This window comes from Anguilla anguilla, chromosome 3 (assembly GCF_013347855.1).
Source record: "Anguilla anguilla isolate fAngAng1 chromosome 3, fAngAng1.pri, whole genome shotgun sequence".
Taxonomy (NCBI): domain Eukaryota; kingdom Metazoa; phylum Chordata; class Actinopteri; order Anguilliformes; family Anguillidae; genus Anguilla; species Anguilla anguilla.
The window spans coordinates 17,541,914-17,549,278 of NC_049203.1; the positions used below are offsets into that span (position 1 = coordinate 17,541,914).

Genomic DNA, 7,365 nt, shown 5'->3' on the forward strand with positions numbered 1-7,365 from the left:
AAACAGCCCAAGGGCAAAACATGTTCTTTCTAAGCTTACCTGCCACAACAGCTCTGCATTTTAAAGGAATTTTTGATCATAAATTTGATTTGTACATCACTGAATCCTTTCATCCTTTAGCCTCTATGACATTCATATTTAACCAATCCATGAGGGAGGAAGCGCTGGCAGACGCTTTTGTGTGAAGAATCCCATGGCATGCTTTCACGGCAGTGTGTGTGCGTGATTGATTCGAAACATAGTAAAAACTCGAGTGAGGCTGCCCTTCACACAAATGACCCGGTATCATGACTTCCTTGTCAGAGCGGTAACAATGACTAGGTGTCAACACAATGGCTGAGTGTCAACACAATGACCAGGTGTCAAGTTGTCAACGGCTGTCTTTTTTTTTTTTCCAGTGGCGGGTTTGGAACCCTCCCACCCACCCCCAGAGAGCACGAGAGACCTCAAGACTGCAAAGTCGAGAGGACAAAGGTGCGGTGTCTCCAGTTGTGTGTGTGTGTGTGTGTGTGTGTGTGTGTTTGTGGGGGGGGGGGGGGGGGGGGTGGACGTGACAGTTAGACAAGTCTCCAGTGCCCGTCTGGCTCCTGTGTCAAAAATGTCAGAACACAAGCGTGTTTTCGTGTGAGCGATGGGCAGGGGTGGCGGGCTTAAAGGAAGGGGAAGCGAATGGCGGGGGGGGGGGGGGGCGTGATCGCCCTCTTTCGCGGGGCTCTCTCTGTCTCGCGCGCCCGCGCAGTCTACCCGACGACGTAGACGTAGACGACGTCTCTGCATTTATGCATGCGGCAGAGCCCCAGGCTTTTTGATTAGAGTGTCGGGGCACCCTCGAAAGGAGAACATCAGCGCCGCTCCCTCATCAATCTCCGCCACTGCTCCGGATTAGGCCATAAAGCGAGGAATGAAATTCTGAGGGGTCTGCTCCCGCGCCGTCGCCCGCCGCGTTAATATTCAGCGCCGCCGCTCGCGCTCCGCCGGCTCCGGCCGCGGCCTGCTGGGATGGCCACGCCGTGACTCGGAGGTCACACAGATCCAGGAAATAGAGCCTTTTTTTTTTTAAAGGCACGTCTGTCATGTCTTCGACTCGCAAAGGAAATTATTTCTTTGCAGATTAAGGTTCTTTTGATATAAATATATCCCTGTTTCCAGTCGGCTGTTGTCATACAGTCCAGAAGTTGCAGTGATACTGTATATTACAGAAGAGACACTCAGTTACATTCAATTAGATTGTCTGGAGATGTTTCCAGACACATAAACATATAAAAAAATACCCTTTAAATATTTCAATCAAAATATTTTGGCTGGACTGCAACAGCAGGGCCAGCCCTACAAATGTGAATGTCTGTGACTGAGTGAGTGACTGAGTGAGTGATGAAGGTACACCATTGGTCGGCCGAGTTGTGAAGTCACACCATTGGTCGGCTGGATCATGTATGTTAGGTCCAGCCATATACTAGGTTTTAACCTGGTCTTGTTTATAGAGACGCAGTCATAAAGATGTTTTTCAGTGGAAATAGAAAAATAAAATTGGGGAAAAAACCAGGCCCGAACCCCCAAAAAGCAAGTAATTAAAGGTAAAAAATTCTTTTTTAAGTATTCTATAAAGATAGCAGACAACTTGCAGAAAATCTTACACAATTCAATCTATTTCTAAAAACGAATGGTAAAAAACAAAGACCAAATATAATTCATTTGGGCGGGGGTGGGGGGGGGGTTCTCTAGGCTGAGGCAAATAATTTAAATATAATAATATAATTAATCAGTATTAAGCTGTAGTAGAATATGCACCCTATCAATCATATCATCCAAACCATGGATGAAGGCCTACATCTCATTACAATTCACCTGTGCCATCCCACTTCACATTATATTTCACATAATCTACCCGTCAATCTGTGTCATCGATATGGCTTTCATTTGACTTCATGTATGACAGAGGGGATCATAAGAAAATCCTGAAATCATTCCTGTGACAGTTGCCATGGAGTTTTCCTGAATTCAGCTGTGAAAAACAAAATGCAGTTTTTTTTCCAAAGGTTTTAAAGGTGTACACAGGGTCCTACGGCAAAGAAGATGGATAGTTCCTCTGGAAAGGAGTCAATCTTGGCTCAGTTATAGATAATGCGATCTCGCTTTCTAATGAGCTCGTATTTTAGCACGTTGCCAGTCGTGCCAGAGAGCACCCATTTGTCTCCTTTGGTCCTGTCAGTAAGCTCATGGAAGTAGATTGATAGAGCCAGCCCTGTCGAATTCTACACGTTGAGCATGATGCTTGTGTGACCGTGTAGTCACAGGTTTGAGTTGGTACGATGGTTTTCCTGGTTAAAAAACGTGACCTGCATGACAGAAAGGTGCGAGCTGTCTTCCATTTTTGAAGGAGGGTTACCAAACTAAACGAAAAACACAGCATGGAGAGTCTCCAGAGGGGAGAAACGAATGACACATTAATGACAGACACATGTGGCATTTACGGACACCTCTCTCTGGGGAGGTCACACCCTCCAGTACCCCTCCCATCCCAGCCACTCTGCATGCATAATGGTCCTCTCCCTGGGGAGGGGGGCTTTGGGGGATAGGGAATCTGCTACCTCTGCTCTGTGCATGTGCATGCACTAGCTTGGCAGAGCCTAGAAACAGGAAGAAATATATTGCATATGACCATCTGTCTGGGTGAGAGTGCAATCAGTCTGCAACTCTCATGAGTGGAAACTGGGCCCCTGTGTATCAGTAAGGGCATCTGATGTGAATGCTACAGGCCTGGGTCAAATATAATATTTTAGGGAGCTTAAATGATTAGGATTCTATCAGTATTATTATTATTATTAGTGGTGGTGGTGGTGTCAGCGGTAGCGGTAGTAGTAGTAGTCGTAGTAGTAGTAGGAGTAGCAGCAGCAGCAGCAGCAGCAGCAGTAGTAGTAGTAGTATTGTGGTCAAAATATAGTTAAAATGAAACATGCTTTTTGTGACATCCTAAATATTTATCTTTTTTTAATTAAATGTATTTTTAATTTAAATTCAGATGTAGATAAGACTAAATGTTTGGGATACGCAATTTTAAAACGTCAAAGGTTTCCATCTAAAACCTATGCGCTTTCATTCTAGACTGCTGTTTGATGAAAACTTTTATTTACTTATTTATTTAAATGTAACCTTTACTTAACTGGGAAATGCCATTGAGATATAGAATCTCTTTTAGAAGGGAGACCTGGCCAAAATGGCAGCATTTTTTTACTCAGACATTATAATGATGCATGATAAAAACAAAGGATACTAATAGTTATAAATCGCACGCTTACTGGAATTCTTGATTTAAATTCATTTCATGAAATTGAGTTTTTTGCCGGTTATTTTGGGACAATGGAGCCAAGGGAAAGACGTCCTACCCAAGTCAGTTCCTGCTGTTGGAACGTGGAATTTAAGCAAGAATTGAGAGAGCAGATTTTAAAAAATATAACCTAAAGGTTTTAAGGTACAAAGATATGCCGGTAATGAGAATCATCCTGGAATGGCCCGTTGTCTTGTCTTGTGTGGAAGGGAGACTGTGGCTATATTATTTCCATTTGAGTATTTCTTCCAATTTTCCATCAAATAAGATTCTGAGGCAATATGACTTCAAATAAGGGCCTCGAAATGCCGTTGAAAATGCATTTGTATGGATCTGAAAGGGGCCTTATACGTTCCAATAAACAGATTTACGCAAAACATTACAGAATTAAAACTGAGATTAATCATCATCAGCCTATGACATCTTTATCCCCGGGGATGATTTCTGTGCCGAGAAACAGCCGTAAAAATGGAGGGAAAACGTATTCAATATGCATCAGTGCCCCTGCACATAAAATAAATCACATTTCATTGGGCCGGCGCGTCGCTGAAGGGGTTAACGGCGGCACGTGACTCCGCGGCTGCTCACCGGAGCGACCGAGCCGCCGCTCCGCTCGGTCCTCACCCCTGGCCGCTGCTCTCAATCATTCCATTCAAATCTTTTTGAATACGCCGTTATTTACTCAGGCGGGATTGCGTTTTGAATTTGCGCCCTCCCCGCCACCCCCACTCCCCCCCCGCCGGCAGAAACGCTTTCCCACACGTGGCGCCTGATTGATGAACGCGCATGAATAATTGCGCCCCACTTTCACATATTGCGGGTCCACACGCGTGTCCTGCGGAGGGCGCATACATACATGTGTAATGGCGTGGACATGAACTTGACTTATGGAAATGAGTCCTGCGCGTGAATCCGCGGAGCCGGGCGAGCCGCTCGCAAATAAATGTAAATCTTATTTTACAATATGTTTGTTCTGCGGATTCATGATTCACTGCCGCAGACAGGCCCGGAGCCGTACGACGGGACCAAACGCGCCGTGACAATCTTCACGATCGCTCGCCATCTCCGCTGCGAGGAGGAAATAGTGCCGTGAAAACCCGACCCTTTCACGGAATAGTCTGGGACAGCCTCTGTCCCGATCCCCTCCCCCAGGCACGACAACACGCGTGATAACAAGGGCGGCGTGACTGACGGGGCATCATGAGCACTGATTTGGCTTACCGGTTTTCCAGAACGCAGTTAAAATGCAAATGCAAATGTTCCACGTCAATTAATCAATGAAAACTTCACAATTAGTCAAAGGACAGGATAATCCCCTAAATTAGAGACCGCCATTCACCAACAGAATGAAAGTCTTAAAAATGAAATACATTTTTTTTTTCTTCACAAATACAGTTTGGCGAGTTCGGCGATGATCGAAACAAAGTCACCGAAGTGAGTTTGTGAAGTAAAGGTCAAATGTCGGTTGAGTACATGCCTGTCCGACGTGCAAGACTGACATGCATGCGTTCTATCTAAGAGTAAATGACAGAAATAATAATTGTGGTTTGTTTGTTTCAGCCCTTTGTGGTGATGAAACTGTAGCACTGGCACCACATCACAAGCAGCGTTCGTATTTAAACTCGGATGCCAGTTCAGCCTGGAAAGTAACCCCGCCCCCTGACAAATGTTTCAAAAGTACCTTTCAGGGGACACATCTGGAACCATTGTGATGAATCCAGGCGGATCAAAATTTCTTTCCAGAGCCTTTTCTTTCCATGCAGTCAATGAGATGACGTGTATGTTAAATTCACAATGTTGGTTTCCAGTAGGATAGTTGCACATAAGTGTGATCCACCTTTTAAAGTCAGTCATTCACATTGCTACGTTTAGCAGGTGCTGCTCTTATCTAGAGCAACTTAAACACATTACTACAGTATTTTAACATACAACCATTTCTGCAGCTGGATATTTCTTGAAGCAGCTCAGGTTAAGTACCTTTCTCACGTGTACAACAGCAGTGCTCCAGCTTGGAATTGAACCCACGACCTTTGAGTAGCAAGTCCCCTAACCATTATGCTACAACGCCACTCCCAAACAATTCCTTAAACATTATACTCCATTTCCTTCCAATTTTACAAAATGTGCCATTACTTCTATTTAATCTCATACTGTACCTAACATGAAAAACCTACCATCGGCTCACCTATACTTGGCCATCTCTCACTGAACATGAAAGTCATGGAAATGTGATTCTTTCTTTTTTTTAAGCACCAGGGGAATATTTCAGCTTTTGTATTACACTATATTACTCTCACAATGAGGGAATCCCAATGTCAAAGATCAACAGATCTTAACAGAATAAACCTATTTTTCTCAGCTTGAATGTAAAAATGTCCTGAGGGGTGGGGTGGGGGGTGTATGATATGTACTCGTCTTTGTGTACCTGTCTTTAATCTCACTTTGTTCCTTTGTTATAATTGTAGATTTTCTTTCCAGTATAGAGCTTCAGAAGACCTTTCTGCTCAATCCCTGCCCGGAGAAGGCCGAAAAGCCCCGTTTCCATTTGGACTGTTGTCCCATAGTCTTTGAGTCACAGGGCCCTATTGATTCCCCCAAACTCGATCGAGACAAAAACATCAGCACATGCGAGACAGTGCAGGGGATTAAGAGGCCACTTGCCTCCCATAATCATCTTGTTTTTTTTTTAGGCCTGCAGGATTCCTGCTTTGATCTCGGACTCCCTCTTATGGGTCGGTCCCATGGGAGAATCTACGTTGTTTCATCTTCTGAAGTAATCTGTCCTTTTAATGTCTCCGTTGCCCCCACTTTGGGAGAGAGAGAATGTGTGTGAGTGAGAGAATGAAAGAGAGAGAGAGAGAGAGAGATATCATTAAGTCTGAGAGTGTGTGGGGGAGAGGGTGCATGTCCGTTCCAAGTCTCTCAGGCAAAGCAAGGTAAGAGTCCGACAGTGTGGAGACTCTGTCCAAACTCATCAATAAATGCTTGTGAATTACAGCCCAGATTAATTAAAATATAGAGCCTCTTTAGCTTGATTAGTCTAACATTAGTCTTTCATAAGGATGTGCCTGCAGAGGCATAATGTTATCTTAATTTTGTTGTTACATTGTTACAAACATGATTACTACAACCTCTTGAGATGTGACTTTTGCTAATATTTCATAACAGGGATAGGGAAATGCTAATAGCTATTGTATTTTTTATTTTATTTTTTATTTCAATAAATGTATAATTCTCTCTTCCCCCGAGTGGCCAGAGGTTCGATCCCCCACCATGGCATCGTCTGAGCTTTCATTCCTCCTCCATCTGTTACTCTCTTGGTCTTCTACCTGTCTGAATAAAGCTAAAAATAAATGCATGGAGAGTGGCTTCTATGTCATTGTAATTATATAATTCTCTGAGGTGAAAAAAATGAGCTTGAAAAGGACTCCCAGCAATGATATTGGTGGAACAGCCAAAGCCACTTGTTTGTTCCTTTTCATTTGCTTCTGACCCCTTAAACTTTCCCCTCTATATATGAATGTGAGGTAAGAGAGTTTACACAGAGGAAGGTCTTTGGGTACAGAGAATTAAGCTATGGCTCTTCTCCAGGTACATGTTTGTGTTTTGCTCGAGATGGAGTATTAAAGCCCTGCAGATCCGCTGTTCTTTAACAGGGGGAAGTTTTGTTTTATCCCAAATATGGTACAGTAGGTATCTTTCCCCTCTCTCCAGGCCACCCCCCCTTCCCCCCTCCCCAGCCCGTTTGCGTGTGTGGTCGTGTCCTCACGCGGATGGTAGGAGTTGTGACACTGCTGGTATGAAAACGTTTTCTCACCCGGTCTTGTGATGTTGGAGGAATCCGGGCCTCACTGACGCACAACGAGTGGATACAGATACTGTATGTGGCAATTCAGCCCGCCCCCTACAAGGGGCTGGGGGCCAGGATTCTAGGGGAGGTGGGGGTTCTATGGAAATTTGGAAATAAGCTGGAAGAGTTTGAAGGGCCTCTCTCTGTGTGTCTCTCTCTCTCTCTCTCTCTCTCTTTCTCTCTGTCTCTG

The 7,365-nt window shown here is 44.4% G+C and overlaps 1 long non-coding RNA gene across 1 annotated transcript; it reads left to right on the forward strand.

The window, feature by feature from the left end:
• The first annotated feature begins 430 nt into the window (after positions 1 to 430).
• On the forward strand, positions 431 to 6,683 carry LOC118223061. Its single transcript, XR_004764389.1, has 2 exons — positions 431 to 474; positions 6,016 to 6,683. It is a non-coding gene; the product is annotated as an uncharacterized LOC118223061 (long non-coding RNA).
• The last annotated feature ends 682 nt before the right edge of the window (positions 6,684 to 7,365 follow it).